The sequence below is a fragment of the Rissa tridactyla genome, chromosome 13, assembly GCF_028500815.1.
Source record: "Rissa tridactyla isolate bRisTri1 chromosome 13, bRisTri1.patW.cur.20221130, whole genome shotgun sequence".
Taxonomy (NCBI): Eukaryota; Metazoa; Chordata; class Aves; order Charadriiformes; family Laridae; genus Rissa; species Rissa tridactyla.
In genome coordinates, this window is record NC_071478.1 from 4,662,385 (window position 1) to 4,673,425 (window position 11,041).

Genomic DNA, 11,041 nt, shown 5'->3' on the forward strand with positions numbered 1-11,041 from the left:
GCTGAAGACAAAAAGGGCGGGAGCAGACGGAGTGCAAAATGTCCCTCAGTCATTGCCAAGCAGGCTGGATCCCAGCACGTACAGCATCTCTCTGCATTTCACTTTGCTCCGCTGCCACTTGTGTTTCCCATGGGAGATGCTCCTGGCTTTGTCACCTGCAAGTTGCAAGAGCTGGTGATGGCACAGCAAGTCCTGCAGGAGCCCAGCATCACTATTAGCATCCCGGAGAGGAAGGACGAGCCACCCAAAACTCCCGTTAACCCCCTCCGCACTTTGGCATGAGCCGAGTTTGCTGATCCTTCTGCTCGGAGCTAATGAAGGATGGAACTTCCTCAAGGAAAACAAAATGGTCTCAGACCGAAAAGGCTTTTCTCTTCTAGATTTTTTGGTTAGGAGCAGTGGCTGGAATTTTCCTCTAGGCTACGCTGACACAGCCCCTTCTCCTCCAGTGTGGGAGGGGAATTTGGCTCGCTGATATTATGCGCCAAGTTTAGATGGGGATAATGATATACTGTTCAGGTTTCTATAGATTCTCAGGTCACTTTGGAAACATGAAATAATCTTGACAACGCAGCTGCAAAGAGATGGAGGTTTTATTGTTCACGATTTAAAGAGAGGGAAACTGAGACCCGGGGAGCAAATGCTTCTCACAAGGTTGCAGAGAAAACAAGCGACGGAGGCTGGGAGCGAACCCAGAGTCCTGAAAGCCTTTCCGCTTCTCGCAGCGCTGCAGAGCACTCCTTCCCACACAAACCCGTTCTGGAGCACCATTTTACACCAGCCCAAAACGTAACTCTCTTTTATATTTAGCTCCCAGGTTCTGTAAAGGGACGTTATACAACAGACCTCGAGCGTGGCATTTTATAATTTACCAGCTCAACTTGTGCTGCTTCCAGAAACCCGCCTGTGCAGCGTATTCCCCGGCTCAGCGCAAGACCCCTCTCCCATCTCCTTCTGAGCTGGCAAAATATCCCACCAGGCACTCATCTGTGTTTTTAAAACCCCATGGTGTGCCGTGCCCCCGGCCCCAGGCCACCATGCTGCCTCTAAGCAATTACCGCTGTCGTCAGCTCCATTTTCAGTGTTGAATTTTTTGCTCCTGCAAGAGCAGGAAGGGAGCTGGCTGGACTGACCGCTCTTGGAGGGCAGGCGCAGCCCCCCACCAGTGGGAAAACCTCTTTTTTTGGGTTGCACAATGGTCCAACGGGCTCTGCAATCCCCAAAGGGAGGTGGGGAGGGAGGGCATCCGGGCACCTCTGCCCAGCTGGGCTCTGCAGGGAATCCCACCCTTCCCTCCGGCAAAAATTGGTGTCTCCAAAGCTGGGGGTGATTATGGCGATGCAGCCGGCAGTCAGCACCATGAGGGGGTGGCCCCGCTGCCATATGGTCCCTGTATCCCTGCTGCTCCCACCCCCGGCACACCAGGAGGGCTGTGGACCTCCATGCATCAGAAATGGGGGCTTTACGCCCTGGGATGCACCCCCAGCAAGAAAAAAACCCCAGCCCTAAAGCTCCAGCGGCTGCACGGCATCTTTGATGCTCAATGCTCCTGACAGCCTGTCTGGTCCTTTCCAGATCTGCCGCCCCGGCCCAACACGAGAGCCCGATGCTTTGGGAAGGCCCCGCATTGCCACACACACTCGTCCCCACACGTGTCCTCTTTCTCGACTGCCGGTGAGTTAAGCACGGACGCACCGGAGCGAGAAGAGCACGTTGCCTAACCGTGAGAGCTCAGCCTGCTCCCCCCGCCTGCGGCAAACTGGTGCTGCTGGGCTTGGGAGAGAGATTTTCCAGCAGCTCCCCAGTTCCGGCAGCGAGCATCCTCCTGGACACAGCTGGTTCTGCCGGGGGACACCAGTCTGTCCCAGCACAGAGCAGAGCAGGCAAATACCAGACCACAGCCACATTGCTCCCTTCTGGCACTGCGGCACAAGCCCGGCGTGCTGGCAACCCGCAGCCCCCTGCCCCATCCCTGTGTTGAAACTTCTCAATGCTCTGAATGTCTATTGACTGATGAAGAGTTTGGAAATCTGGGGCGTAAGGGGAAGGAGGGAAACACCAGGGTATCCAGCTTTTAGGATCCAGCCTGAACAGGTGCCGGCATCCATCCTGGGAGGCTGTGGAGGTGCATTGGGGATTAAGCACCGTTGCAGGGCTGACACCTCCAAGGTGAGCTGACACTGGCAGGACAAACCCGACTGACAGCGTTTCTGGCTTAAATCCTCGCCTGCAGGCAGAGGCGAGAAGCCACATTAAGGAATATTTGCTGAAGTGGCGGTAGAGGAGGGCACCCTGGCTCACCACCCAGCACTGCAGCCCCCCCAGCTCCTCCAGTGCCGTGAGCCTCCTGCTGCTGGAGCCTGGGACCAGCCAGCGGGAGCCCGGGATGGACAGACAGATGGACAGACAGTCCTGCCGCACTCATCCCCTGGCTGGGACAACAGGGCCAATCCCCCACCTCTTTCATCTGAGCCAAGCAATAACGCAGAATGGCCTTAAATCCTGCCATGTGCCTTTTCCAATACATTATTTCTATAATAATATATATAAACCTGAGCACCCTGGAAGATTTGGCATAAGCTCGGGTGAGGAGGAGGTGCCGAGGAGCAGTGAGAGCTCGTCCTGCTCCTCGCTTCCTCCTCCCCGCAAAAGCCGAGCACTTAACTCCCGGATTATTGTAACCTTCAACATCTGCAATCAACAACAGAAAGGACTTGGTGTGTGACTCAGATTGAGACGAGGAAATGACCAGAAACTTCAAGTCCTGAGCTGAAAATACTGTTTTACCAAAAATACACGTCCAGCCTGTTCCAGTCCGTGAGACTTTCTCCGCCCTGGGAGGTGAGTTTCAGTCACATCACTGAATATCATCATCAAACAAGTGAAACAGAAGAGCATTAATTAATCAAGCAGTTGACGGCACAGCATTTAAAGGCTGTGCTTTGGAGAACCTGGGAGCAGCTAGCGGAGGATTTAAAGCATCGCTTCGTGCTCCCAGGAGAGCCAGGGACACCCTGCAGCCCAAAAGGCATTTTCAGAGCAGGACCAGTAAAATCACGGGGATGCGCCGTCACCCACCATGGGCATATATGACAAATTCCATATTAATCAGAGCACAATATAAAACACCAAAGAGAAATGAGCTCGTCAGCATGGCCGAGCTCCCAGCACACAAGGATGGAGTGTGTTCTCGCCACCCTGCCTGCCTGCACCCCACGATTTCCAGTCACTCCTCAGTTCTAAGCCCCAGGGAATTCAGCAGCGGTACTTGCAGTTTCACCAAGTGACTCACACCTCTTTGCCTTTGGATTTCATTTCCACACCTCTTTGCCTTTGGATTTCATTTCCTCACCGCTCCCTGCTTTCTCATGCAAATGTTACACTGGGCCGAGGTGCTGCGGCTCCTGGGAGCGTTGCTGGCATCGCCTGCTGCCGCTGGAAGGAGCGAGTCTGGATGGGACCGGGCAGGTTGCTTCGCCAGCTGGGGCTGGGAAGAGACTGCAACGTGCACCCTCGAGAAGTAAATGCATATTAAAAATAGGTGCAACCTCGAGAAAAAATAGTTTAATAAATTAATTAAAACGCATCTGCAGCCGAGCAATGTAACACCAGCGCAAAGGGCTGCTGGCTTGTACCACCTCCTCCTCCTCCGCAGAGGGCAGCGGGGACTGAAGCACCTGGGGACACCAGGCAGCATGGATCACGAGGGAGGAGGACACACAGGTCTGGAAAAGGTCATCTGAGCAACCAAAATTTAAAAACGTGAAGGAAGAAAGAAAACAGAGGCAACGGTGGCTGCTTGCCTTGCTTTAACCTGTTGCCCATGCTTACACTGTTGTTAAAATAGAGAGAGAGATGGTGTTAGCCTGCTTTAAAAGAGCAGTGAAGACAAAGCAAATAAAGGCTGGGAGAAGGAGCACATGCTCTGCCATGACTGTCCCCATGGGTCCTCTCCGGAGCTCATGGCTCTGAAGGCATCTCATCGGCAGGACAGGCTCCACAGCAGCCAGGACAGGCATCTCCTGGGGTCTTGGAGCCACCCCAAAGCTCCTGCGCAGACCCCAGGAGCGAGCAGGTCTCGGGGATCAGCCCACAGCTCACGTCTCCTCCCCAGGCTTGTCCTCGGCAGCTGCCCCTGTGTTGCCGTTCCCGGCACGTGCCGCAGCTTTCCTTCCTCAGCTGGGGAAGGCCGGCGACCTTGCCGCTGCTGATGCCTCCTGCGTGCCAAATCACAGCTATAAAAGGGAGAAAAGTTCAGCTGAAAAATACGGCTCACCTTTTTATAGAAGAATATGGGATCTGTTACATTCCAGCTGAAACCCTTCCAAAAAGCCAGGTGGGACTTTTTTCTACATATATCTATATAAAACCATTTCTTTCAACAACAAAAAATAAAGAGCTCTGGCAACTATCCCATGCCGAGAAAGACATTTAATTGAAGCCACACAAAAGGCAGTCAGTCTCACCAGCAACTACACTTCTATCGCTTCCAGAAAGCTTGACGCACGGATCCAGACTCAAGGATGAATGTCAGCTGTCAGGTCCCTAAGGCTCTCCAGTGACCTACATGCTACCAAGAAAAAAAAATACCCAACGCTTGTTTGAGGTTGTGTTGGGAGAAGTGGCAAGGTAGGACAGCTCTGCAGAGGGGGGGTCACTGAGCCAGGAGATGGGGTGAAGCATCTCCCATGAAGGCACTGCCCGGAGCAAAGCCCTATCCTGGGGAGCTTGTGGTGTAAATCCATCTGTGCATGGAGTTACCCCGGAGCAGCTCTCGCTGGTCCCTTCCTCACCCCGTGTTAGAAAAGTTAAATTCACAGCAGGCTTAGCACAGGGGGAACTCTGTGCAGAGAAGTCAAACGATGTCAGAAAAGGAGTGAAAGGCGAGCCCGAGGGCTGGAGGCCACCAAGGCTTTTGCCTTCGGTGGAGGGTGCAGAGAAGCAGGCTGTGCGGGTGCGTGGGGCTTCTCTGAGCCCCAGCGGGGTTTCTGCTTCTCTGGAGATGTTCCTGCTTTGTCACCGGATGCTTGTGGTTTAGGCTGAACTATCTGGAAAAAGGCAGTTGGGTTGGGAAGAGTGTTCCATGGAGCTACAGAGGAGAAGCTGTGATCGTTCAAGATACATTCATTGGGTAAAACCTTCAGGTGTGCATAAACTTTCATAAACTACTTTCCTTCTAAAATACTGCCTCTTGGCCTTGAAATCGGCTTTTCCTCCTTGGCTACCTGCAGTGGGTGCAACAGGAGCGGACCTGTCCCCATGGTGGGCTTGGGCACGCTGCGTGTGCTGAACCACTGAGTGTCAGGAGGTGCCACGAGAAGGTTTGGTGTGATCCTCGCGGGTCTGTAGATCCTCACATGGAGCATCTCTTCCCCACTCCAGCTTTGGTGTGATGGCTACTGTCATGGGGCACATCCTGGCCAAGCTGATGTGTCTCCCAGTGGCTGGCCGTGAGTCCTGTCTGACACATCTGGATGGAAACGCGAGGTCTGTCCCTCTGCCACAGCTGGATCCAACACAGCAGCGCTGAGTGCTTGAGCTGAAAGGACCAGTACAGTCCTCTCCACTTTACAACGCTCATTCCCTTTTGGGGTGTGCCGTCATTGTCCGAGGCCACACGCAATCAGGTTTCACTTTCTGCCCATAGTTTACCTTTGTACTCCTTTCCCAAAAAGCACATTAATTTCTTTATAATAAACCCAAACCCGCCAAAACTCAGTGGTAAGCATCCCCTGGAAGGGAACGGGAGGGCAGGACGGGAATTCGGTAACAAGGTGTAACGACAAATTTGAACCCTAAATGCTTCATTGGATAACCAAAGCTGTTGCGGCTGCAGGGTGGACGCGTCCTCTCATCTTTTTTTTTCTTTTTAAATGGAAGAAACAGACTGCCCGTGCCCACAGCCGTTCCCTCTGAGGCAGAAGTTTAACATCAGCCCCCATGCCCGGCTGCCTGACCCGGAGCCCACACGATGCTGAAGTCTCACCCCATCCCAGGCTCGCACTGGGCTGAATCCCGCCCGCTGCGCAAACCCGCGCAGGGTGTTCTTACTGCAGATGAGGCATCTATTTTTAAAAGGCAAAAAAATCACGTGAAGTAAAACATGGAGGAAAAGAAGGCAAAAATTGAGTTCCCGGAGAGCAGAGACTGGAACAAAAGTGGCAAGTTTCCAAGGCTCCCTTTTCTCCGCAGAATAATGTTTCTGACTCTCCTGTCTCACCTGCCACCTGACAGTGTACGTGCGTATGGAAGCATTTACGTAAAAGCCCAATTTATTGGCTAAAAACCACTATTGTGTACGCTATCATACGCAGCCCTTAGATTTATCACTGCACCGGAACCGAAACGCTCACTATTTATCACCAAAGGAGACGGGTGTAGGAGACAGCCTGGCTCCATCGCTTTGGGTCTGTCTGTGCTGCGACACACAGGGGGGTCACGTTTGTTTTAAACCAGCTCACGCCGGCACCCAAAGCGCTGCGGGCGCCGCGCTGAACCCTGCCCACCTCCCTGCTGGGTGCACCCCACAGCATCCTCTGGACACGGGTGCAATTTCTGCTGAGCCGAGGACGCGGCGACTCAGGCTGAGGATTTCAGATGAGTTAAATCAGTTTCATACCCACTGCCTCAACTGGATAATTGCCATTAATTATACAGGTTTGAACTCTGGCCACGCTCTCTCGGGGAGCTGGGAGATGCTGCTCTTGCAGGCGGCTGCGGCAGCACTCACCGAGCGGCGCGGCTGGAGACTTCGTGCTCCACGTTACGCCCGGTCCCAAGGGATGCCCACAGGGAGAGGACGCCCCAGGGCGAAGCAGCAGCTCGCAACAGCGTGCCTGAGCTGCGCGGAGAAACCAAAGGGAATTTAAGGATGAATAGTGATTCCAGCCATGGATTCCTCCAAATCCTTTCGTACCGATTTTGGTGCAGTGTTAGGTAAGAGCAGCCCAGCTCCTGACAACCTGCCAGGCTCGCGAGTGGCGAGCAGCAAGGAGGAGGTGAGAACAGAAACACATAAATAAGCACACGTGGCAGCTACCTCCACAGTGGACCACATTTTCAAACGCTGCGTCTAAGCAGAAACTTTAGGTGACCAAGAGCCGTCAGTGGGATTGTTCTGGATTTTCAGGAGCGTAAGGGAAAACAAAACCTAGACCAGCAAAGCCACTGCCCTCTGAACACTTGTTCCCAGGCCTGGGAAGGCTTTGGTGCGCCAGCTTTGGGAAGTCTGCACCCACCTGCAGGTGGGATTTCCCATGTATTTCATCTGCATTTCAAAATCCCCAGCAGAATTAGGGGTCCCCAGATGTGTGGAAGATCACTTTCTCGCTCCTGCATCCCATTTTCAGTGATGTGTCTCCCACTGGGGTCCGCAGAGGCACAGCAGCCATTTGACCAACAGCAAATCAATGGACCTTCATCTTATTTCCACTTTCCCACTCCCCTGGCAGCCCTCCTCGTCCTCCTTTTTCTTCAGTTTTAATTAGAGAAGCAGGTCATCCATGAAGCAGAGGTATGCTGGGATAAAATGAGAGGAAGCAAAGAAGCCAGCCACGTCCCGCGCTGCTAACGTGCATTTCTGGCCAACGCAACAAGGAACGTCCACAAAGTGCTTTCTTCAGGCCACATGAAGCTGAAGCTGCACAAAAATGTTCCCACACTTAATCTTTCTGAGAAGCAGTTGCCCCCCCCCATCTTGCCAGATCTGTTCCGCACCAAGGGACAATTCACATCCCTCTGAAACCACATCCAGGCAGACCAAGGTGAGCGGAGCAGAGAGACACTCCACTCCCCAGCGCATCTCCCTTCGCGCAGTGAAGAGAAAAGGCAAATTACACTGGTCCCACCATAAACCAGATGAAGAAGGGCGAAAAAGCCCTTTGCTGGGCATGTAGTACTGGTTGCCACCTATGTTTTTCCCTTTCTGCCTCTGTGAACGGCTCAGCTGAGGCCCGTGGAAACCCACAAGAGCTTTCTAGCTGGTTATGAAACCCAGGCTTTGGCGGAGCATGGAGATTCCTGACCAAAGAGGGGAAGACGGGGGCTCCGCTCCTTGCCAAAGCAGCATCAACTGATCCGCTATGGCTGTTCTCCACTTAAAGTAAGACAAAGCCTCCTTTAGCCCCGTTTCTCCTCTTTTTCTAAGCGACAGAGCAGACCTCCACCACACTTGCCCAGGGATGCTCAGTGGGGGCAGGAGACATCAATCGACTAGTTCTCCAAATGGCTCCTGTGCCTGCTCTAGACTTAAAATTCAGATTCATATAAGAAACTCACCGAGAAGGTGGAATGTGCTGTGCTTTCTTAATCTAAATAGCTATAGCAGAAAAAATCCTATGTGGTCACTGCTATATTAGAAAAAAAGTGACTTAGGACATTTTTATAGGAGAAGGATTTTATTGATAGTATTTTCACCAATATGAACCTTCCAAAACTCACCAACAGAACATTTTTCCATTTGGAAATACCTTTCATCAGAAACCCATGAAGTACATCAACTTTCCCAAAAAAAAAAAAAAAAAAAAGAAAAAAGAAAAAAGAAGTAGGAGGGGAGGAATGGCAAATCACATTTCTCCCATGCCTGTCTTGAGATTCTTCAAGCAGAATCTTTTAACATTTTTTATCAAAAATGTGATTTTTAACAAACTTGAAATGGACTTGTCATGCTTGTCGACAGCTTCTGTTGGGGATTTCAGACGGAAACCAGCTGTTGAGACTGCGAAACGATCGGCTCAGTGGAAATGAAGGCCTGGCTCTGGCATGCGGGGTACACCAGTGAGAAGAGGGAGTCTAATGGAGTCCCCGGCAGGCATCCTGCTGCTGGCCGTCTGGGGATGGGGCTTCATTCAGCTTCTCCGCATGGTTTGAGACCTCGGTGAGCCCCACGGCAAAGCCAGAGGCTCCGGAGCCCCAAGCTCCTCGCCAGGTCCCACATGGCGCAGCCTCCTGCCTGCAGTTCGCTGGTTTTGTTGCTGGAGGGAGATCATCACACTGTGTATTTTGTAAATAAAATATGACACTAAGAAAACACCTGCCTGTGCGTCATCAACTCCCTTCCGAACCGGACACGGACCCCTACATCTCCAGATCAGCCTCGCGGCATGTTCCAGCTGCTCTTCTTTTGTCTGACAAATTGGCACCCTCTACCCCCAAAACTCTGCAGCATCTGAAATGTGGAGGTCAGAAAAATATTTTAGACATCAGAGGCAAGAAGCATGCATAAGAGGTTTATCTTGATTGTAACACGAGGAAATCTGGATGCAAACAGTAGGAGTTATGAAAACATTTAAATCGGGGCTGTGTATCGCGTTAGGAAAAATAACATTTGACCCACAAGTCACCCGTTCTTGTTTTTGCAGTGTTTGAACAGTCCATGTAGATCTTTGTTTGAAATGTACACAAACACATTGAATTTCACGGACTTAGCAAATATGTAATCTAAGGCAAGGGGAAGTGTGGGTGACTCGCATTTCTTAGGATCCACCTACGTACAGGGACAAAATAAGGAGCATTTCATTATTAGCTGCATATATATACATGTACATATGTGCGTATATATGCTGTATATACATATTCTACTATGCACACTCTATATGTATGTGTGTGCATGTTATTATGTGTATATATATGTACAGAACAATAATGAAAAACTCCTTATTTTGCTCGTGTATGTAGGTGGGTATTTTATATATAATATATGTATTTTTAAACACAGCCAGATTATGAGCAACCATACGATAAAGAGAAGTGGCATGCGCATGAGACAGTGAGGACAAATCAGTGGGGAAAGATATGTTACACGGAGGCTTCCAAGGAATGTTACCAAAGCAGTGATTTATTTGTGGAATTTCAGAGGGGGGGAGAAGGAAAAGACACAAAGGTCTCAGAGCTTCGAGAGCGCTAAACCGTACATACTCATGTATTTAGCAAACTAGAATGCAAGTTGTAGACAAATAGAAAGAAGGGGGGGCCATATATGAACCATAAGCTTCAAAATTATGGAATGTTTGAAGCCTATGTGCAGGGTTTAAGGACAAAGGGATTTCCCTGATTGCTCCCCCTCTAGAAATAAATCATTGTTGTGAGCAACACCGGAGAACAAAATAGTTTCAGGATATTTATAACACCTTGGCTGGGTCCCTTTTCTAATCAGAGAAGCTGGTGTAGGGCGAGGCTTGTTATTTCCAGCAGAGAAAAGTTAGCTTATTAAAAAGATAATTTTGCAGTGGCTTAATATCTCTGGCGTGTCACAGAGTTTACTGCTGTTAAGTAAAGGTCCTTATTTTTTATGTAAATGCAAAAGGCCCTGTGCAAAAATACAGCCCGCTCTGAACAGGACACCAAGCACTGGCAGCTGCTGTCGAGACGGGGAGCTGTAGCAAAGCACGTTGGTTATTAAGGTGATGATGGGGGCTCGACAGATTCGCCTTTATCTGTCACTTCTTTCCCTTCCCTTTGGCTATGCCTGTTTTAAAGAGAATTGACAGTGCTGATGTGGTTCAGCAAGTGAGATACATTCTTTGCCCTGACGGGACTCTTTTGAAGGGCTGGATCCTTCCTTCCAGAAGTACAGTGTTCCCAGTGAATTCCCAAGTACATCTCCCTGGTCACACCCTGGAAGGTGCTGAGCTTTCCTCCTCCATGCTGTTTCCAAGAGCATTCACAGGAGTGAAAGGGACTCAGCACCCCACCAAAGATGCTCAGATCCTCGCAGGACTCATCCCTGGAGTAACAGGGGGTAACAACTGATGGATGAGATGAGATAAGATGAAGAGACTTCCAGCAACGAAAACAAGGCCAGGAAGGTTCCTCTGGAAACATAAAACCGATTTCCCTTTTTAAATAATTCAGCTGAGTCCGAGAGAACAACTTTCCCTGCAGAATTAGAAAGGATTTGAAAGTGAAGGAAAGCATTCGGTGCAAAAGAGCCGGGGGGGGGGGGGGTCGCTCCCCAGGAAGGTGCAGGGCAGAAATAGATGTAAATCTGCAAAGGCTGTCACGTTGAAGTAAATCTGAAGTAACTCTATTGTCTTCAACGGGG